The sequence below is a fragment of the Pelobates fuscus genome, chromosome 13 (assembly GCF_036172605.1).
Source record: "Pelobates fuscus isolate aPelFus1 chromosome 13, aPelFus1.pri, whole genome shotgun sequence".
Lineage (NCBI taxonomy): Eukaryota > Metazoa > Chordata > Amphibia > Anura > Pelobatidae > Pelobates > Pelobates fuscus.
The window spans coordinates 10,287,814-10,311,261 of record NC_086329.1 but is presented as its reverse complement, the minus strand read 5'-3'; the positions used below and the strand labels follow the sequence as shown (position 1 = coordinate 10,311,261).

General features: G+C 42.5%; 1 protein-coding gene across 4 annotated transcripts in view; it reads right to left on the bottom strand.

The window, feature by feature from the left end:
- The window catches only part of DAAM1 (dishevelled associated activator of morphogenesis 1), a 121,495-nt gene extending 98,789 nt beyond the window's left edge, over positions 1-22,706 (bottom strand). For 2 of the 4 annotated variants that reach the window (XM_063440059.1, XM_063440064.1), the window contains exon 1: positions 22,584-22,706. The gene's annotated coding sequence lies outside the window, so the exon portion shown is untranslated. Of the gene's footprint in view, positions 1-14,277; positions 14,332-22,583 lie in introns of those variants that run through there. The other 2 variants (XM_063440065.1, XM_063440060.1) reach the window with 2 other exon arrangements.
- Positions 22,707-23,448: the final 742 nt, after the last annotated feature.

The following is a 23,448-nucleotide window of genomic DNA, read 5'->3' as shown; positions in this document are numbered from 1 at the left end:
AAATGCTTTCCTATGGACACTTTGAATGCGCGCGCGCGGCACTTGCTGCGCATGCGCAATCAGCTCCGCTGACGTTGGCAGAGGGAGCTGACGTCGGCAGGGGAGGAGAGGTCACCAGCGCCGAGGGAGCCCGGCGCTGGATAAAGGTAAGCTGCTGAAGGGGTTTTAACCCCTTCAGCACCACGGAAGAGGGAACCCTGAGGGCGGAGGCACCCTCAGGGCACTATAGTGTCAGGAAAACCACTGTTTTCCTGACACTATAGTGATCCTTTAAGTGAGCATGCCAGGCTAAATAACTTTCGGGTTTTGCTAGTGTTCATTGTCGATGCAGAGCCAAACGCTTTTCAGCAAATGCAGGAACTTAAAACGAGTATCATATTATTGGGTAAAAAAATATATATACACATTTTAATGCAAATTTTTTTTTTTCTTTTTTTTTTTTTTTTTAAAGGATTCAAATTCAACCAACGATATCCCTTTAAGTGAGGCAGGGATATCAGGCAGAAATCCTCTGTTTCAGGAGTTAAGTACTCTTAATTCATTAAAAAGATTGTACATTGAACCATCCACCTTCTGAGTCTAATCTGAAGACTCTTGGTGGATTATGTATTTATGTAGGTTGGATCAGGGATAGGAGGTAAGGGAGGTGCGGGGGAAGGGACTGACAAAATGTATTGAATATAAATGAGCAAATTACCTAAATATCAGAAGAGGCACATTGTTGTCAGTTTTCAATTATTCATAAACCAGCATCTTATCCTGAAGAAAGGAAAAAAGCAAGCCTAATTTTCTTTTCTTTGAGTGGCTCATATGGGGCCCATTTAGGATAAATAGGTAATAAATCATGTCCGTACAGAATGAAAGCATAAAAAAACCAAAAGGTTTTTAATGTTTCAGACGCTGGAAAGGCATAAGCTTGAGATCAAACAAAGGACTGTTACTGTGGGTGTTTGAGTAATATTTATACATACTTACATACATGTACACACAAACACACAACAAAATCTAAAATATCAAACAGAGAAAAAAGAAATGCAAGCAATCTTGGGGGGAAAAAAATCTGCTGTGTCGGGTTCTGCACGCCATGGCATGTGTTACCCAGAGCACAGAAATAATGATAATATGGAATACTTAATAATTGTGCTAAATCCCAGAGATCAATGTACCATTAAAATGGACAATTAAAAGAGGACACGATGAGAACATTAGGTGAAACGTCGACATAACATTTTTACAAATCGCTTGAAACATTTTGAAGATCCAAAAGACAAAGTAAGCCAGTCATACCTTGGCATTAAGCTAGTATCGAGATAGTGATACACACAGACGCCCATTTTCATGCACAAAATGCTTTCCTTTAAATGAAAACATAATGGAGGACTCTGTCTGTGAATGGATTCTTTGCGAGTTTATTAGAAACGTACAGCAAGACAGAGATTGACTGAGAGACGTTCCTGTGGAACAAGGGGGCCTATAAGGTAGTTCCTACAACTCCCATCATGCGTTGCATGCCTTTACAATGACAAAGCATCATGGAAACTTTAGTTGTAAAAGGTCTGGGATCTACCTTTTAGAGCACCCCTGTGAGAGGGTGTCTTGGGATTATCTGAAGATGATGAAGTGTCTTTTTTTATTTTAATATATGGTTTTTATAATGTATACTAAAGGTGGTGAAGTACATCCTTAAACATCGCATTAACTAATAAAAAAAAAAAAAAAAAAATGTAAATATAGATATGTTTCCCTCCACCATGTTCTTGACAATTGGGACCAATTTCCAGATGGGATGTGGAGCTGCTTTAGCTACGTACTAATTACCTCCATATTGATCACCCTCCTCCATTCTTACAGTAGCACTAAGAGGCGTTTTTATTGAGGATATTTATAAATGAGTTCAGATGGGTCAATTAGCTGGGTCAGTCTCGGTTTGAATGGCCCACCTGTAGACAGGGTCCGTAGTACCACTATCTTTAGCTACTCTAAGGAATAAAGCTTTGCTGTATCGCTGGGTAATGGAAACCCATCCATCTTTAATGATGATGGGGTCGATTAGTCAGCATCACGGGGGGGGGGGAGAGAGAGAATGACTGAATATTTCAGTGGTGGAGTTTGTCCCTTACTCAGATCAAAGCTCATTTCAAATGCTGCATTCCTCTCCTGGCTTTAGCAATCAACCGCAAGATAGCTGAATAACCAGGAATCAGCAGCCTAGAACCACAGTCAAAGCGGTCCGGTGCATGAAGAACACGCCTCTCATTCTATAAGTGCAGCGGCACGCAACCATCACGCAAGATGGCAACAATTCAGGGGATTAGGCTAAACCGCGCTGGACTATTCCAAAAAACGATTCTGTCCCCATTTATTAAATACTTTTCCAGTTTTAGAGTAACCATCGTGAATGTTGAATATTAAAAAAAAAAAAAAAACACTTTTTCAGCATTTAGATAAACTCTACTAATAAAGTTATACATATTAACTAAACTTTTTATATTTTCAACAAACGTGTATAAAAGACCTGTTTTCAAGCATTGTATTGATGAGGGCTGTAGAAGATAGAATTTGTGAACATTGGGATGAAGGAAGGTTTATGAAGAGGTTAATTTATCAATGCTTTACCGCAGGTCTTCCGCGTCACGCAACTGATAACTCATCCGTCCTAATGTTACACTGGACAATACAATGGATTTTAGTTCACATGGAATGATCTGCTTCCAAAATAAATGTATCTACTAAATCGGCTTTGGCCGGAGTTCAGAAGTCATAATGTGCATATACTGCAATAAACCTCTATATAAACTACGCACGCACGCAAAATAAAACAAATTCAAAGCAATAGTCATATTTATGTTTCATTGGCCTCAGGAGAAGTACACACACTAACCTTGGGGGAATATCACGTTACCCAGGGCCTAAAAGGCATTAAAGACTTAAAGGAACACTTTAGTCACCAGAAGCACTACAGCTTAGTGTAGTTGTTATGGTGTCTATAGCCTGTCTCTGCAGCCTTAGCAGTGTAAAATCTGTATTTTCTGAAAAAAGGAAGTGTTTACATTGCTGGCAGTCAATCAGACGACCACTAGAGGTGGTTCCTGGGTCAGTGCTGCATGGTATACCATGCCTCCACACCCTGCATGGAGACGATTCAATGCGTCTCTATAAGGAGATGCTGATTGTCGCAGCTCAGCGCTTTGCCGCACATGTACAATAGCCTCCCAATACTTTCCTATGGGAAAACATTGGATTTACGGAGATAATCAAGTTTAGTATTCTCAGCCACAGCAAGACTGGCATGGTGAAGGAGATAAAATAAGTTTAACACCTTTTAACTCCACTCTGAGGGGGGGAGGGGGGGAGGCTACCTAACCATGTACTCCAGCACTATAATATTAGGAAACCATCTTTGTATTCCTAACAGTAACGTGTCCCTTTATGTCTTATAAAAGAGAAGAGGTTTATTGGGAATGATCAAGCAGCAAAAACAAGAAAATCTTTAAGGTTAAAACTGAACACAGAAACTAAAAGAATTCTTTGAATAACTTTGGGTTGTTTCCTTTTAATTCCATTAATACCAGGGAGGCAAGCACTGTGTATACTGTAACAAGTTTGCAATGTAACAGCTGCTCAGAATTCTAACTATGTGCCATGGACATTGCCAAGGAAGGGCTTGGAGGGGTTAGAATGATGAAAACTACGGTATACATTTTATTTATTTTGCGTATATAAATGCTAGAAGTACACAGCAGGACAAGCTCGGACTCTCGCCTGCTGCAAACTACGACTCCCACAATGCTTGGCTGGCCACTGGCTGTGCATTATGGAAATCCGGACTTACCCCTAGTATTTGACACACAGAGAGGAGACCTTTGTTTTCTGAAGTCTAGCAGTCCTTACAGTGTAATATGCCCATTATAAAATGAATAAAAGAAAACTGGTAAAAGCTCTTTATTCATTGCATATCAAACAATATTTATCGCGGTGGGGACAGTGATTGTCGCACCAACGTAGAAGATATAATGTCTCAATGGCAAGTTGCAGGTGGTGGGGAGTCAAGGGGTCATATCTGGCATATTGGGATGTTTTACAATTGTACTAATAAGTACAGCAAGGCTATACCACACAGTCTTTATGCAGTGTATTGCTCCCACTTACAGAATAAAGGGGTGTGGAGAACATTGCGGAACAATTACCAGTGTTGTGTTCTGCAAAACGGGGCAAAGTATCAAACTTGGGCAATCCCCATAGAAACATTCCATTGGTGACTTCTCCCATTTTACCTGTATACCAGGCCATGGTATACAACGAACACACAGATCTGCATTAACCAACCTTAGATCTGGGTTGGGCTTGTTGTTAAAATGTGGAATGGGTTATGGCCAGAGTGTTTACGTGATTGGGCGAGAGATGTCTGCTGTATGTTATTTATGTATTATGGGTACCGTGTGATGTATTTAATTAATCCCCAGCTCTACAGACAAACAATGAACACACACACTGATACAAAAGGAAAAGGAGGTCCTGCCCCTCGCAAGTTTACAAACTATCTTCCAAAACCCTTCAATTTCTCAAGCACTGGATTAAAATGATGTTTCCTCCCTCCCCCCGCCCCCCACATATCTGTCTGCATACTAAAATACCACTTATAGAAAATTAACAATTTATATTTAACATTTAGTAATTGATGCAAAACGCTGTGCAGGTCAACATTGAATTGTTTTTGCCAACCATCGACCTCGGATGAGGCTTTCATCATACTAAATACATTTGTCAGGAATGTAAAAATCCAGAGATACAATGTATACATCGCTGTCAAATATGGCTGAAAACTAAAATGTAGAAAAAGTCGACTCATTTCAGGTAAAGGAATCTCGACAGCCAGCAAGAAAGATCAAAGGCTGAACTCTCGGACCAAGTAACTAAAGGAGGCTTCTTCCAATTTATCGGAGTAATTGTCTTAGAGAAAGACTACAAGATGTGACAGCCAGGATTGGGTCATTGCAGGAACAATAAATGGAAAGATCTGTGGGAATTATTTTTAAAGGACGAGGTTTCTCATTCCATGTATAAAACGGATTTCAGAAAAAACAATAATCAAATGGGACATTTAAATGTTTCCGTAACGATGCTTTGTCAGCAGTTACATTTTTATTTTGAAAGTATTGTTGTTCAGCTACTTATTGTTAATGGACAAACTGGTATTGTTTTATCATCCCACAATGACTCTTCTTTAATCCTTAATATTATTGTAATAGTGGTTGACAGATCATGGTTGGATCATAAAATACAAGGGAAAAAAACCCAAGCTTTGATGCTCCCGCAGTTGTGGACTAGATTCCTCATGAAGCTGGTCCAGCCCAGCAAAGTTTTAAACGCCAACAGCTGGACTATTGAACATAAATCAATGCTTCATTTGCAATGACGTAAATAAAATCTATTCAGCTGTATTGCCTCGAGCAACTCAGAGATTTCATACATTGCACAATAACACGAATCTAGGGACCATGAAACTAGCCATGATTTACACCATAACAGACCGCAGGGGGGCCTCCAGGTCATAAATTAAAACATAATAACACAAAAATAAAAAAATGTCAAGATAGTCCTCACATGTTGCCAGAGGAAGTCAGTCATTTCTAACTACAAGTCCAGAGCCTTGCTGGTTTCTATGTATTTGAACTCTGCAGAATGTTGGTCAGCTCTGTTCATGTACCTCCTTAAAGGAAAACTATAGTGCCAGGAAAACAAACTCGTTTTCCTGGCACTATAGCTTCCCCCTTTGTCAAGGCCCACCCAGTGTTGCAGAAGAGGTTAATGACCTCTTCAGTCACTTACCTGGGTCCAGCGCCAATGTCCCTTGGTGCTGGCTCAGCTCCACTCATGCTCCTCCCCTGCCGACGTCGACCGGCAAGGGGAGACCTAATTCCGGACGTGGCATCACTAAGAGGCACGCGAGGGAGCTGAGCAGGGAAGATCACTGCTCCCTCTCCGCCTGCCGCCACTCTGCGCCTGGCAGCCTGCCCACCCGCCGAGCTGCAGCCAGCCCCAATGGACACCAGGGAAGAATCCACTCCAGCACTCCTAATGGTAAGGAGGCGGAGTGGATTGAACTTGAATGTTCTTTTTTTTTTTTATTGTAAGTGTGTGTGTTAGTGTGTGTGTCTGTTAGTGAGTGTGTTAGTGTGCATCTGTTAGAGAGAGTGTGCGTCTGTTAGTGAGAATTAGTGTGTGTAAGTTAGTGAGAGTGTGTGTATGTTAGTGATTGTGTGTCAATGAGAGTGTATACTTGTTTGTCAGTGTAAGTATGCGTATTTCAGCATGTCAGTGTGTGTATCCGTGTCTGTCACCGAGAGTGTGTGTCTGACAGTGAATGTGTATTTATGACCGCGTGAGGACGTCCAGCGACGCTCTAGCACAGGTTTCCTGTGCTATGAAGGAGGAAGACAGCCACTAGAGGTGGAGTTAACCCTGCAAGGTAATTATTGCAGTTTATAAAAAAAACTGCAGTAATTACACTTGCAGGGTTAGGAGCAGTGGGAGTTGGCACCCAGACCACTCCAATGGGCAGAAGTGGTCTGGGTGCCTGGAGTGTTCCTTTAAACAGATAACAGGGGCTGACAGAGGTTACTGTAATAAAAGGGAACTATTCGTCCTAAATGCAGAAATGAGAACAAACTAATGGCCGCCCCTGTCTGCAGTAAAATACAGCCTTCCTGGAGTAATAAACATTAACAATAGACAGGTGCCTAAAGTTCTACCAATACATTTCTCATCATCTCCAGAAATAATGTTATGTAAATATAATTCTATTTATTATTTATAGTATATAACCGGATTTCAGATTAAAGGCATTACTCTGTATCCTGGGCTTAAGTTGCAGAGACAAACCGCACTTGTAGACAAGCCTGGAATACAGACAACCAATCGCATGACATAGGATACTATCCCTTTAATTTGAAAACGTACAAACGATGGATTTTACTGAAAATCTAATACCCGTAATGGAACCATACATTATCAAAAGCAGACAGTCCCAAATCAAATATATCCAGACTGTCAATGTAGAAAACGCTTAACAAATTAACTTATTTGTTCTGGAGGAATTAAATAATTAGCATTCTGTGCATAAAGCTATACTTTAGGAGCGTTTGCCAATGGAAAGGCTATTCCTGGGACTGCAGCAGCTGGTAAAGTTTAACGATGGCGGGGTGCTGTCCCCCCTGATTTGTTGGGTTTTATACACTTAAAGGGACACTCCAGTGCCAGGAAAACAATCCGTTTTCCTGGCACTGCAGGTCCCCTCTCCTTCCCACAGCCACTAGGGAAGGACTTAACCCTGCAAGGTAATTATTGCAGTTTATGAAAACTGCAATAATTACAGGTGCAGGGTTAAGGCTAGTGGGAGTTGGCACCCAGACCACTCCAATGGGCAGAAGTGGTCTGGGTGCCTGGAGTGTCCCTTTAATCCCACGTATGCAGCGTCTAATACAATGAGAGGCCATGCCCGGTTCAAAACCAGCAGCATCTCCAATAAAGGGGAAGATTGAACCTGTATATTTCTATTTTTATTCTATTTGCATCAACAACCGGGGGTGGATCTACCCCACCGGCTCCATGGAGCTGCCTCCACTCCACAGCTGTAGTACAACGTCACATTTTGGCTCTGTCCCAGGCAGCTCAGCCAATTAGGAAGATAAAAAACAGTTGACATTAAATATAGCAACTCTATATGGACACTGCCCATTCTGCTGTAAAACTTCAATGTACAAATGACACGGATGTAGGAATTTTGCACGAGTGAGATGTAACGCATTTAATGTTTAAAGAGGGATGCCAAGGATGGACCTGTAGTAACCATGTCAAACCACTAATGGTACCTTTTATCTGGTTGGCAGAGAAGAATACAACCCTCCAACCAGTCAATTTCTATATACTGTCATATATTATAACAATTGCTATAATTAATATATATAATTATGACTTTGTTGGCTTTTCTGTTCCAATGACTTCTTCCCATTGGAAATATAAGGTCATAGCCAGAATGGGGTTGAAACAGAACTTTATTTTGTGTATTAATCTCACTAACCCAGCAAACTGCAGTCATACGTTAGAATATTAACCAGCCAGAAACATCTCCCTTCATGTGGGCTGAGAACTGTGTGTTTCACTGCACCCAAAGCCTAAACAGCGTTCACACGAGATGAATGGCTTTGGGTAGCTGTCTCTTCCCACCACTCCCAAGCCTTTTTATTTATTTTTATTTTAAATAAGAAAAAAAATAACCCACATTTAAATTACATTTTCCATCTTGTATCAGCCAGGATAAAATCAAGTCAGATGTTTGACAACCAACCCGTATTGTAAAATTGAGACGTATAATTATATCACAGTACTGGTTAGCATTTCAATTTACTTTTCCCAGCACAAACCCATTAATGCCAAAACAAAAACACACAACCTACAAATGTCCTTAAAACAAACTTTTCACCAAACTGGTGGCACCAAAGAGATGTTCTTCTTGTCTAACCAAATTGTTACTTTACGCAAGTCTGACTAGAACTGACGGAGTTTGGTTAAAAGTCATTCCGCTGCTGCACTTGCTGATATATAAGTGTTACATGGACCCCAACGCAGTGATGGCGGCTAACACGGACACGACACATGATGGCGGATACAATTGCAAATGATGCTTGCCAAGTTCTGAGAATTATGGGAAATGTTTCTTATACAAACACGGTTTGCCAATATTACCCGACTCTACTCTTAGAGGTGAGAAAGTGCAAGCCTCTTCTACACACACTTCAAGGAAAAATAACTCAAAAACGGTTGCTCCAGGCACTATGACCACTTCAGTGATTTGAAGTGGTGATGGTGCCTCACTGCTGCTTGAGGTGTAACCACCTCCGATACGGTCTTCGTGGTGTCATTGCGAATGTGTCATTTTGCACAGAGAAAAGCCAACAGTTTTTAGACCATTTGTAGAACAAAATGCAATAAACACAGAACAGCCTGGAAGGAAAAAAACACAACAAAAAGAAGACACTTTTAGCAAACTCCCCCAACAAATCATATTTGATTGAACAGCAATCTAGTTACTTCAGCTATAACTTGATACACAAAGAAAGATGGATGCTCCTAGCATCGGTCTCACACAATTTTGCAAACAAATCGAAATAACGCAATCCTATTTTGAGTTATTTTTCCTTGAAGTGTGTGTAGAAGAGGCTTGCAGCAGTGACAGCCCTCTCCCGAGTCAATCATCCCTCCCATCACCAGTGACAGCCGTCTCCCGATTCAATCATCCCACCCTCCACCACTGACCGCTCTCTCCAGATTCAATCATCCCACCCTCCAGCAGTGACAGCCCTCTCCCGAGTCAATCATCTCACCCACCACCAGTGACAGCCCTCTCCAGATTCAATAATCTCTCCCGCCACCAGTGACAGCCCTCTCCAGATTCAATCATCTCACCCACCACCAGTGACAGCCCTCTCCAGATTCAAAAATCTCTCCCGCCACCAGTGACAGCCCTCTCCAGATTCAATCATTCCACCCTCCAGCAGTGACAGCCTTCTCCCGAGTCAATCATGCCACCCTCCACCAGTGACAGCCCTCTCCCGATTCATTCATCGCTCTCTCCCGTAATAAAATGTATTTTGCTCCCCCTGGTCCATCCATTGCGAAGCCACACTTTCTACTTTCCGTCTGCTCAATGCTTGAGATGGAGAAGCATTGAATGTTATTCTATGTGAAGAAGCTGAATGATGCATGCGCAGTGCGTCCATCAATGCTCAGCAGTGAAGAAAACATCTTTACAAACAAGAAGAAAATAAAAAGACATGTGGAAGCGATTTTTTAAATATAAAAGTGATTGAAGTAACCTATTAAAGTATGGCGGCCTGAACATATATACATTAAATGCAAAGGAATATTGTACTAAAATAGCCACAAATGGGAAATACACAGGAATATCTGCACGTTGATCTCAGCAGCAAAATATGCTAATCTTCCAACTTTCAAATAACTATGAGAAACAGTGAACCCTGTTTATGAGTTTACAGATCTGCACATTCCAACCTGAGTTGCTTCATCATGTCACTCCCTAAGGAGAGAGAGGAGAAAAAGCAGAACGGGAGGGACTGAACTGGCTATTTATGCCCTTTGGAATATTAATTTTCTGCTGGAACAACAGAACATGGGCAGCGGTTTATCAGCAGGACATATCATTCAGCCTTGGGAACATAAAAATAACCGTCATGTACAAAACGTATGGATATGGAATGCATTCTAGTACCATAGATTCATCTGTACTAAATTGTATCTGTCCAGCAGGGTCATTCACTTATCTCCAAACGCTCCTGGTTTGGACAAGGAAAAAAAAAAAATCAGGGACCGGAGTGTGAAAATCTGAACGGTTTGACCAGCTGGCAAAACAAGATAAAATAAGAAAAGTACAAGAAATAGGGAGGGCATGTCAGTTACCCCTTCTCACAATTAAACCCACCACCCAGTAGGGTCAGCGGTTTCCAAGAAAACTTGGCACTAGTGGACAAAAATGTCATCCTCCTCCCATGCCTGTATACCAATGTGGGCAAAGACAAGTCTCTTTCATAACCTTGAGGGTTACCCACACGGTACATACTTTGCTGTAGTAGATTTGCGACCCCAATGATGCTCAGCAAGCCTTACAGCTGGTTGGGCTGCAATCCAACAATAACTAGAAGTATATCATACGGTTTACCTAGCTGTTGGAGAAAAAAGTATTGGGAACCCATGCCCTCACTGTACTACATTTTTCCCGATAAGATGAGAATGGGGGTAGGGGGTAGGGAGGGGGCAGCACCATATAGAACATAAACCATGTGCACTTTAATTAAAAAATACTCTACATGCTCGATTGTCCATTCAAGTACTTGGTCAAGTGATGTGTTGCACTAAATTGAATGGTACTGGAAGAACCAGTTAATCAGATCATAGGTAATCCAGTCAAGGTTTTCACCCATCTAAACTTATTCCAATTAGTCGGAGAAAGCGATAGAGCAAAATAATGTCACTGTAGATGCACCATCAGTTAGCATCATCAATTTGAATCGTTGCTCCCATAAAATATTGACCTCTACTGCCAGCTTAGAGGTCGGCCCCACCACAATAGAGACTGAAGATCTGCGTCAGGGCACTGCGCATAAATTTCAAAATAGTCATTTGTAAACTATGGGGTTTATTCAATAAGAGAGAACTGTGAAGAACTCACATATCACTTACTACCCCCAAAAAATCTCCAATTCTACAACCGACCATTCATGCTTTCGGAATAACTCCAACAGTTTCCCCCCCCCCCCCCTCCCCCCCCCCCAAAAAAAAGTATTTTCCCTCTTCCCCACATATAGTTTAATCCAACCTCTATCTACCTCCCCACCCACCCCCCTCCCCCTCAGATAAGGATTTTTGGCTGTTGAACTAAATTCTAGTATTATAAACGAGGACAGAATAATGGAAGCCAAAAAAACAAAAAAAAATAACTATTTATGTTTATATTTGAACAAAAATATTTGCTTGGGTGTGTGAAGGAGAACATGAGAAAAGCGGAAATTTTTTTTTTTTTTTTTTTTTTAAACTTGTGTGCTAAACGAACCTTTGTTCTCCTTGACAGTTGAAATATAATAGACACAATTTAAAAGTTTTCTTTAAAAAAAAAATGAAACCAGAACAATAGTCTGACTTCTGTGAGTACATTCCATTTGATAAGCAAAACATACCAGGAATCTTGCCGGCCTGTCAGGGCCAGTAATACTGAAACAATATGCAGTATCGTGTGTCACACACAAAGTAAACTTCACTTCCACAGGTTGCAGTAGGCATAATGACAAGAACATGTGCTAAATGAGGGGGAACAGGGAAAAAATAAATAAATTTCAGCGAGAACATCTATAAATATGTCAAGGTCAAAAGAAAGCTTGTTGTGAACAAAATGTCCCTAAATACTGTGAAGTCATGTAAAAGCGAAGTCTCAAGGATCGTCAAGCCGTAAACATGAAATATTAAAGCAATATTAAAACGAATGCTCTAACGCCAAGGGTGTCGGAGTGATAAGCAGGTTTTGTTGCACAGCTATGCATCATGCACACAATGTAATGAAGCAAAGTGTAAAAACACACATCCAACCACTATACGTCACATTCTAAAGGATGCTTACTACGCTGGGAAATCGACCAGGAAATTCAGAATTTTAGGGCAAAATATATGATCTGTAAAAACGTAGCTTGAGAACTAATCTAAATCGGCTATTTTGGTCCAAATTTTAAATGTCCCTCAACAATACCCAGCTTATTAAATACCTCTGATAGTACAAACACCAGCGCAATTTTCTGACGATATTATCTTTATATGCAAAGCAAAAAATAAATGAAAAAAACGACTCAAGAAGAAGAGTGTCTTGGTGATAAGTTAACGATGGCAGATTATACCCACAGAGAGAACACACAATATTACAATTATCCAAGACATGTTTTACAACATGAAATCGAGCAGGCAGCAGACTCCAGCATTTAATATCCCAGTCACGTTAGCAGTGTACACACCTAGGGGTAGGCAGACAGATAGCCAGTCGTATTCCGCAGCATTTTTTGCAGGGGTGACAGTAAGGTGGCAAGCCAGCCCTGATCACAGTCCGTCTCCACCAGCATGACGGCCATAGATAACACTACATACCCCCCCCCCCCCCTGGAATCTGGAGATAGATGAGGCAATAGTGACTGTTTAGGGTGAATATGCAGCATGAAAGGCCTGAAACCCAGAACCAGACAGACTAGCAATGGTTCAATGAAACTTACAGACAAAACCACAGAATATTTATGGGGCTATTGAGATCATTAGAAGACAGATTAAACTATCACATGCATGGCCAACAGGTAAAGCTGCCATCAGTCTTGGCAAAGCGTCACTGGGGGTGAAAATCTACATTGTATCTACCTCTGGCCTACAGCATACAAACCAATATCTAGACTTATCTAGGTGTTCCTAAACTCTAATAAACGTGGGTGGAAAGTTGATTATGGGGCCTGAAGCCCTGGATGTGTGGCAGTTTAAATGCGGGTTTCTCCAGGGGCAGAAGACCAGCTATAGATCGAGACAGATGAATGAGGGTGACATGGAAAGAGATGGAGGGCAACTTATCAATGTCCCCGTCTTTCTCACTGCAGGTCAGAGACCGAATGAAGTTGCCAACAGGTACAGACACATCTGAGTGCATGTAGCCAAAATCACAACTGACAAGCCTTCCTTTACCTTCCATCCTCAGCCACCGAGTCAGATTAAAACATTTTATCTACGTTCAACAGATTTTTTTCTGCAGGAAATATCCCAGTTCACATATCAGCATAACATATAAATAAACAGAATTTATTCATTTACAAAAATAATAAATACGTTATTAACTATGCATGCAGCTTCACATTATCACTCAAAGCAGCCAGTGCCTCACGTGCCACTCACAGACCTTATCTCCTTAAAAAGATATGTAACCTTGAGCAGTGCAGGGATTGCGGAACACTACTCCCATCACGCTCCACTGCACTGTGAGTGCCAGGGGTCACCAAACAGCAATTTCAATGTTCCCATGCATCTTGCACACCAGTGCCCCATTTACTGGTCTGTGGACAACAGCGCTACGGGATGGCGTTATATAAATAATAAAATAATAATAATAACAACAACAACTGTACCCCGCTTTCAGATTGTCTTATTTGTTATTTTAGAGGGAGGTAATGTGCAATTTAATATGCAGCATAAACAGGTGAATGGTGAAACAAACACAATTTAGTAATAAGGAAGGCTTAAAAAAATGTAATTATACAAATAGCCACCTTCAAATTTTATTAAACTGCAAACAATACTTTTGGCTAAAATTTAACAGAAAATATAAATGAGACACTAATAGCCCAAATGCAGCAGACACAGCAACATGCGAAGTGCTTCAATGAGAAGAGAAGATATGTTATCAGATCCATATATGTATCCAGTGTTCAGTACATGATTTTAAACACAACAGCCAAGCCAGGAGCATGGACCAGTCCTCCCATTACCTGCGACTCTGTATAATGAGCAGGTTATAGAGTACAATAAGGGACAGGTAGTATTGATTTAGCTCTGTGTCTATAGATGTCCCTTACTGAAGCAGTAATATTTGGGGAGGAGGTGGGGGGAGGGGGATCAGCTTTCTTGGACATGCCTGCAGCTACATTGAGAGATAGTATGGCAGCATACAGGTAATTAAATAGCTCTCACCTCCTCTGTGCCTGTCCCCTGGCTCTCTGCAGACTGCCTGCATCACACACCAGGGGCTCACTAGCGTGTGCTCAGTCCCCGCCTATGTCCCCTGTCCCCACCCCTTCAAGCCTCCAGCACAACCCGACCTCTATAGCAAGCAGACAGCAGAATTGAACACTCCAGTAGCAAGAGAAGTTACCATGGCAACAAGCAAGGCCCCCTATCTCCCCCCTTTTCAGACTGATAGGCAGTCAGCCAGACCCCTCTCTCTTTCAACTATCACACAGCTGTGTCAGAATACAAGCTCAACCTCTGTCAATGGGGACAATCAGGGGACGGCTCATTTGTCCCTCTGCCTTTTCTGTGCTATTGTTTTGTTGGGTTGTGATTGTTAACACATACATGGAAACTTTGTTGCACAGATATGGATATGGTTGCCATTTCCAATTCATACGTTTCACTGAAAGTATTTTTTCTTGAACAGATGGATTGATTTGACATAACAAAAAAATTAAATAAAAATGATGGGCATTGCGCAAATCTTCCTCCGTGACATCCTACCAATACTAAATGTTATCGCCCCCTCCCCCCAAAAATATCACATCTAAAAAGGTGGAAAGCAACACTGCAGAATAAATTCTCTCAGACTGTGCCCCCCCCAAACACCATCTATAAATAAATCTAGATTGTAAGCTCCCTAGAACAGGGCCCTCACCAATCTACTGTTCCTGTAACATTTTGTAATTGTCTCATTTATTGTAAAATTTCCCCCTTTTATAATATTGTAAAGCGTTACGAAATAGCTGGCACTATATAAATACCAATAATAATAATAATAATAATAAATAATAGAGTACAGATCTGGGCTAGGCCTGGTGCCCCGTTCTATTTTTGAAAGGTTATGCCAGTGACTGCTGCTCCATCATAATTTCAGCTGCACACTGTATGGAACCGTATCTAAAAAAATAAAAACTCAGTGATATTTTGGGGGTGCCTGTACACCCTTCTGCCCCGACATATTTGTGCAGCACGCGCAGCTCTTTCAAGCACTCTTACAGACCGGTTGCACAGCTATCTTCCCAAAGCATGAATAGACTAAATCTCAAAGCCATCAGATAATTTGCAGCTTCACTCAAATCCAGCAGTAGTTTCATTCATATTTTTTCTTGAATGAAACTACTGCAGAGTACAAGACTTTGAAAGGTTTGTTTTCTCTTAAAAATAAAGATAGTTTGTTTAACCCCTTAAGGACCAAACTTCTGGAATAAAAGGGAATCATGACATGTCACGTGTCCTTAAGGGGTTAAAGATTGTAGTTATTTTTTAGCATCTTATATATAGAGGTCAAAAGGAACCTGGTTTCGCCACTGAAAAAAGGCACAAACTAAGCACTATAGCCGTTACAGCTCATTAAATAGGGCATGGAGCTAATTATTTCTAAAATATTTTACCAGGAAGGATACATTGATATTTCTCTCATTTTCAAGAATGTCCTGAATGCACAAAACATTGCATTGATACAATAGGGTACAATAAAATACAAAAACAATATTAATACACAATATATACAAAAGAGTCTGTGGAATCTGACCCAAACAAAATAAATAAATAAAATACGTTGGCTCGCCCTGTCACCCATAACCCACCTCCTTTTTATCTACACTGATGATATGGAGATTTCAGTCCACATTCCAACCAGTATGGCAGTATGAGGCTGAGACTTCTGCAGGGGGTTAGATCCCAAATTTGAAATGTTATCTTGTAGTAATGCTGTTTAATCTATATACGAAGATATTCCAGTAACGTATGTCCCTCTCTGGGTAAGCCCACGTGCCTCATTAATGGTGCCCAAATGATCAGAAGTACAGATTGCCCATAATGAAATATTTTATTTGACAGAAAATTGGAATGTCAACTCTTAGTGTGTCCACTACTTTGTAAAACGGGGTAGGCAACCTTTGGCACCTCAGGTGTTGTGGACTACATCTCCCATAATGCTCTCACAGCCGTAATGCTGGCAAAGTATCAGGAGAGATGTAGTCCACAGCATTTTGAGAATAAGGTTGCCTACCACTGGTTCTTAACGGTTTATTGAGGATATGGGCATTGAAAGTTACAAGTCAGCAAAAGCCATGCAAAAACAAGGTGAAAGACTAAGCAGGATATTACTTCTTGCAGAGGGATCTGGTCAAACCAGGGGGCCGGGCAGGCAAGTGGGACACGAGAATTTAAGGATGAGGAATAATTATACATAACCTGTAAATGGTGGTTGTGGTAGAGATCAGGTTAAAAAACATGGATGACTACATAGGCTTATAAATTTCATGTATAAAAATAATATATACAGATTCGTGTGATAAAAATATAATATTGCCACTATATAAATACATGTTGAGACCCTCTACCTCGGATACACTGAGCAATTGTCAGCACCAGGTTTTAAGCAAGGAATTTATGGAACTGGAAAATTAGGTGGATTACAAGATTATTAAAGGGACACTTTGTCACCCAGACCATTTAATCTCAATGAAGTGATGAAGTGGTCTGGGTGCAGTATCCCGGTCGTTTTATCCCTGGAATGTAAAAACTATGCAATTTCTGTTTACATTGAGGGTTAAATCCACCTCTAGAAGCTGGCATACGGACAGGCACTGTAGTCACTTCTGCAGCACAGGCCAAGTAGAACTTTGTCACGTAAAGAGGAAGCCCATAGGGTAGCAGTGAATACAGCTTCCTATAGTGCTCCTTTAACCTCTTAAGGACCAAACTTCTGGAATAAAATGGAATCATGACATGTCACACATGTCATGTGTCCTTAAGGGGTTAAGTGGAATAAGCACCATTTGGTTATAAAGAAAGGTTAGAAAACATACGTTTGTGTACTTTAGAAGAAGGCAGGAGAGATCATCTGTAAGGGGATATGATAGCATATAAATATAATCAGGGCCAGTACAAACAGCTCTCTGATGACCTATTCATTAACAGGACTGTACAAAGGCCAAGAGGTCAAAGAGATTGTGCCTACAGCTGTGGAAATGATTGCTTTCAGTAAACACAATACAGTTGCAGAATTCTCTGTCTAGAAAGGTTGTCTTAATGAGATTTAAATAAAAAAAATTAAAGGTTGGGACACTTTTTTGTATATTCAATGCTAGACCAGATAACATGCACTTTAATGTCACAAAGGATCTCAATTCAAAACGTCATTTTATGTGGGATCAACAGTGTATACTGCACGAAATATTGACATCATGGGTCTTTTATCCCAATCGACACAACACTCCCATAAAGATGTATTTAAACAATGTATACTTGTATGGAATCAATGAAACGTCCTAATAAGATGCAAAGCTAGCTACAAGTTTAGCTCGGCCACAAGTCGTCATTTATCTATTACATACGTAGAATTAAATGAAAATGGAAAGTTACCAGTCACAGAGCATAGTATTTCCATTTTTAATAGAGCGTGCATTGAAACAACATAATGCAAAAATTAAACAAATCAACGTGCATTCAACATAAACACGTCTAGTCACTAAACAGAGACTTGTAAAACAAATGTCTACGTTTAGGCCAACAAACCTCATTCTAAGAAAAAAATGAAATCTCCAACTAAGCCATAGCCATGGTGTCACTGTTTTAGCCCGGAAAGCAATGTGTAATCTGGGTTTCGGGTCAATCTAACTCACTGTTTAGTGAATAAGCCTAAAAAGTCACATTTCATGATCAATGTTCTGTCCTGAAAAGCTGAAAAGAATAGATTTATGTTTGTTTTGTGCCCTTAAACAATCTTCACATACCTAGAAGTCTACGCATTGGAGAAACCCGTTAAAAATAATTGCTCCCTACATTCCCTTTGAAAGATTTTTTTTTTTTTGTCTGATTTAAGGTTCCATGAATCGGAGAGCTTAAACTGCAAAAATTCCATTGCCATGTTACTAATAGAAGCCAGCAGAAGGCAAAAAAAGAGATAATAATCACAGCCTTGGGGTGGGGAAAGGCGTACTCAAGAGATGTTTACCATTACAGTAAAAACCGGATGATCTAGTCTACCTGTGAAGAACTTGCTAAAGAAAACAGATATGCAGACTGTAGGGCCTGGTGGAAGAAAAAAAAAAATCAGAAACTTCATGAATTGGCTGGTAACAGGGGTCAATAGTCCCAAATCGTGCTAGTTAACCATTTATCCTGATACTGGATAAGGTAATCCATCATCAATCTAGACTGTAACCAAAAAGTTTAGGCCCTTTCTAGATGCAGCGTAGTCTCAGCAGGTAACTGGAATCTAACAAACATGTCCCATTGGGGACCCAGTGACATAGCACGAGAACCGAATTTAGGGGCAGAAACCACTGCCATGGGGCTAAATCCTGAAAGATAAATTCATCGGATACATTCACTTTCTCAAAGCTGCCGGTTAATTTAGTGCTTTATAAACTGATGTTTTTAATACGTACAAAAATATACAAACAAAATACAATAGCAAAATAATTTATATTGACTGTACAGACAGAGTGTCCTTGAGTGTATTCATTCCTTTTGTTGCTTGTTATGATTACAATGTTTCGCACTGTGAGTTCTATGCACTAAAGCATTGCACTCCAGTCCATGCAGATTGGATTAACCCTGTAGTAAAACACAGACTGGATAGAACTATAATGAATATGTGTGTCAACTAAAAGCTCCACACAGGCCAAACCTTTACATCCAGAAGCACTATACAATATGGCCCAGCAACAAAGGAGGGGATCACCCCAGGACCACTTATACTATTCAAGCAGAGTAAGCAAATGAATCAGAAAGGCATCTGCTCACAAAAACAGGAGGATTTGCTCAATTAACCCCCATTCAACAGAAAACAGCGGCATATCTAAAACCTGATAATACTGCAAAGCTCATTTCCTAGACACACACACACACATTACTTTAATACATGTATGGACAGCACATGAAAAGGGCTTCCCTGCACAGTGTGCACAACTCAAGGAAATCAGTTTAATCACTAAGGAATGAATAAATGTGATTTAAATTACAGGACAATGATAACCCCAGCAGCAAATCCCCCATTATTGCAGCCCATGCCCTGCTGTATGATAGCTCTGGGGTTTTAACAGAGAATAAATGGCTACAGTGAGGGCTTTTCCTGTCACACCCAGAACCTGCAGGGCTGCTCTCTATGTACCTTCCAGTCTCCACCTTTCCAGAAAAGGACATGTTACTTGGTGCCCCAAAACCTGCAGTGCTGCTCTCTATGTACCTTCCATGAGAGGACATGTTACTGGGTGCCCCATGGAGCCTGCTCTCTATGTACCTTCCATGAGAGGACATGTTACTGGGTGCCCCATGGAGCCTGCTCTCTATGTACCTTCCATGAGAGGACATGTTACTGGGTGCCCCATGAAGCCTGCTCTCTATGTACCTTCCATGAGAGGACATGTTACTGGGTGCCCCATGAAGCCTGCTCTCTACGTACCTTCCATGAGAGGACATGTTACTGGGTGCCCCATGGAGCCTGCTCTCTATGTACCTTCCATGGGAAGGCATGTTACTGGGTGCCCCATGGAGCCTGCTCTCTATGTACCTTCCATGAGAGGACATGTTACTGGGTGCCCCATGGAGCCTGCTCTCTATGTACCTTCCATGAGAGGACATGTTACTGGGTGCCCCATGGAGCCTGCTCTCTATGTACCTTCCATGAGAGGACATGTTACTGGGTGCCCCATGGAGCCTGCTCTCTATGTACCTTCCATGAGAGGACATGTTACTGGGTGCCCCATGGAGCCTGCTCTCTATGTACCTTCCATGAGAGGACATGTTACTGGGTGCCCTGGAGCCTGCTCTCTATGTACCTTCCATGAGAGGACATGTTACTGGGTGCCCCATGGAGCCTGCTCTCTATGTACCTTCCATGAGAGGACATGTTACTGGGTGCCCCATGGAGCCTGCTCTCTATGTACCTTCCATGAGAGGACATGTTACTGGGTGCCCTGGAGCCTGCTATCTATGTACCTTCCATGGGAAGGCATGTTACTGGGTGCCCCATGGAGCCTGCTCTCTATGTACCTTCCATGAGAGGACATGTTACTGGGTGCCCCATGGAGCCTGCTCTTTATGTACCTTCCATGAGAGGACATGTTACTGGCTGCCCCATGGAGCCTGCTCTCTATGTACCTTCCATGAGAGGACATGTTACTGGGTGCCCCATGGAGCCTGCTCTCTATGTACCTTCCATGAGAGGACATGTTACTGGGTGCCCTGGAGCCTGCTCTCTATGTACCTTCCATGAGAGGACATGTTACTGGGTGCCCCATGGAGCCTGCTCTCTATGTACCTTCCATGGGAGGACATGTCACTGGGTGCCCTGGAGCCTGCTCTCTATGTACCTTCCATGAGAGGACATGTTACTGGGTGCCCCATGGAGCCTGCTCTCTATGTACCTTCCATGATAGGACATGTTACTGGGTGCCCCATGGAGCCTGCTCTCTATGTGCCTTCCATGAGAGGACATGTTACTGGGTGCCCCATGGAGCCTGCTCTCTATGTGCCTTCCATGAGAGGACATGTTACTGGGTGCCCCATGGAGCCTGCTCTCTATGTGCCTTCCATGAGAGGACATGTTACTGGGTGCCCCATGGAGCCTGCTCTCTATGTACCTTCCATGGGAGGACATGTTACTGGGTGCCCTGGAGCCTGCTCTCTATGTACCTTCCATGAGAGGACATGTTACTGGGTGCCCCATGGAGCCTGCTCTCTATGTACCTTCCATGGGAAGGTATGTTACTGGGTGCCCCATGGAGCCTGCTCTCTACGTACCTTCCATGAGAGGACATGTTACTGGGTGCCCTGGAGCCTGCTCTCTATGTACCTTCCATGGGAAGGCATGTTACTGGGTGCCCCATGGAGCCTGCTCTCTATGTACCTTCCATGAGAGGACATGTTACTGGGTGCCCCATGGAGCCTGCTCTCTATGTACCTTCCATGAGAGGACATGTTACTGGGTGCCCCATGGAGCCTGCTCTCTATGTACCTTCCATGAGAGGACATGTTACTGGGTGCCCCATGGAGCCTGCTCTCTATGTACCTTCCATGAGAGGACATGTTACTGGGTGCCCCATGGAGCCTGCTCTCTATGTACCTTCCATGAGAGGACATGTTACTGGGTGCCCTGGAGCCTGCTCTCTATGTACCTTCCATGAAAGGACATGTTACTGGGTGCCCCATGGAGCCTGCTCTCTATGTACCTTCCATGAGAGGACATGTTACTGGGTGCCCTGGAGCCTGCTCTCTATGTACCTTCCATGAGAGGACATGTTACTGGGTGCCCTGGAGCCTGCTCTCTATGTACCTTCCATGGGAGGACATGTTACTGGGTGCCCTGGAGCCTGCTCTCTATGTACCTTCCATGAGATGACATGTTACTGGGTGCCCTGGAGCCTGCTCTCTATGTACCTTCCATGAGAGGACATGTTACTGGGTTCCCCATGGAGCCTGCTCTCTATGTACCTTCCATGAGAGGACATGTTACTGGGTGCCCTGGAGCCTGCTCTCTATGTACCTTCCATGGGAGGACATGTTACTGGGTGCCCTGGAGCCTGCTCTCTATGTACCTTCCATGAGATGACATGTTACTGGGTGCCCTGGAGCCTGCTCTCTATGTACCTTCCATGAGAGGACATGTTACTGGGTGCCCTGGAGCCTGCTCTCTATGTACCTTCCATGAGAGGACATGTTACTGGGTGCCCTGGAGCCTGCTCTCTATGTACCTTCCATGGGAGGACATGTTACTGGGTGCCCTGGAGCCTGCTCTCTATGTACCTTCCATGAGAGGACATGTTACTGGGTGCCCTGGAGCCTGCTCTCTATGTACCTTCCATGAGAGGACATGTTACTGGGTTCCCCATGGAGCCTGCTCTCTATGTACCTTCCATGAGAGGACATGTTACTGGGTGCCCTGGAGCCTGCTCTCTATGTACCTTCCATGGGAGGACATGTTACTGGGTGCCCTGGAGCCTGCTCTCTATGTACCTTCCATGAGATGACATGTTACTGGGTGCCCCATGGAGCCTGCTCTCTATGTACCTTCCATGAGATGACATGTTACTGGGTGCCCCATGGAGCCTGCTCTCTATGTACCTTCCATGAGAGGACATGTTACTGGGTGCCCTGGAGCCTGCTCTCTATGTACCTTCCTTGAGAGGCCGTTACTGGGTGCCCCATGGAGCCTGCTCTCTATGTACCTTCCATGAGAGGACATGTTACTGGGTGCCCCATGGAGCCTGCTCTCTATGTACCTTCCATGGGAGGACATATTAGTGGAGCCTTACCTGGGAGAAGCCATGGTCCCAGCACAGGATACAATGTGTAACAATAGGCTCTATAGAACCCGCTTCCTTCCCAGCCGCTGGCACAGTGCAGGTGACATCATAGGATACAATGTAACGCTGTGCCTGCGCGTGGGGACTGCTGATAACGCACGGGGAATGCCGGGAAGTGTAGTCTCTGCAAGGGAACCAGTGCCTGCGCTGCGCGAGCTCGCGAACTACAACTCCCAGAGCAGCGAGCGTGTTATCTGCTTTCTCTTATCTGCAGGAGGGGAACAGTGCGGCCAGCGGACAATAGGGGGCGAGAACAAGCCCAGCTGCTCGCCCAGGACCGTCCCGTCAGTGGCCACTGCCTTCAGAGGAGGGCTCCCAAAAAGGGGACTCCAAAATCCATAGCAGGCATAACTACCTAAAAAATGTGCGATTTGTCTAGAACTATGAGGGGCTTACTTACTAAACATCGAACTGTGGCGAGTTGTAATTCAAATAACTAAAATGGAGGATTGAATATCCAGGTGGGGACAATGGCTGACTCACAGTGTATTTCAGATTTTAGGGAGAATATTGAAAAATACAAACAGCTCGGAAAGATCTTCAAATTCAACTAACTCTGGGTAAAATTGGGGAAATCTTTTATTATTCCCTTTAACAGGGGGATTTACAGAAAATTTCAATAACCTGTAAATTCCTGAAAATTCACAAAATAATGACTAACTTTGAAAACGCTAACCACATTTGTTTCCATTGAGCGTTCATTGATTGTATTAAAGCTGTTGTTGTCAGGAAACATTTAAAGTGAATTTTTTTAGCAGAATGTTTTTTTTAAACAAATTCCCAAGCAATGTTCATTAAGTTACAACGTTTCTAT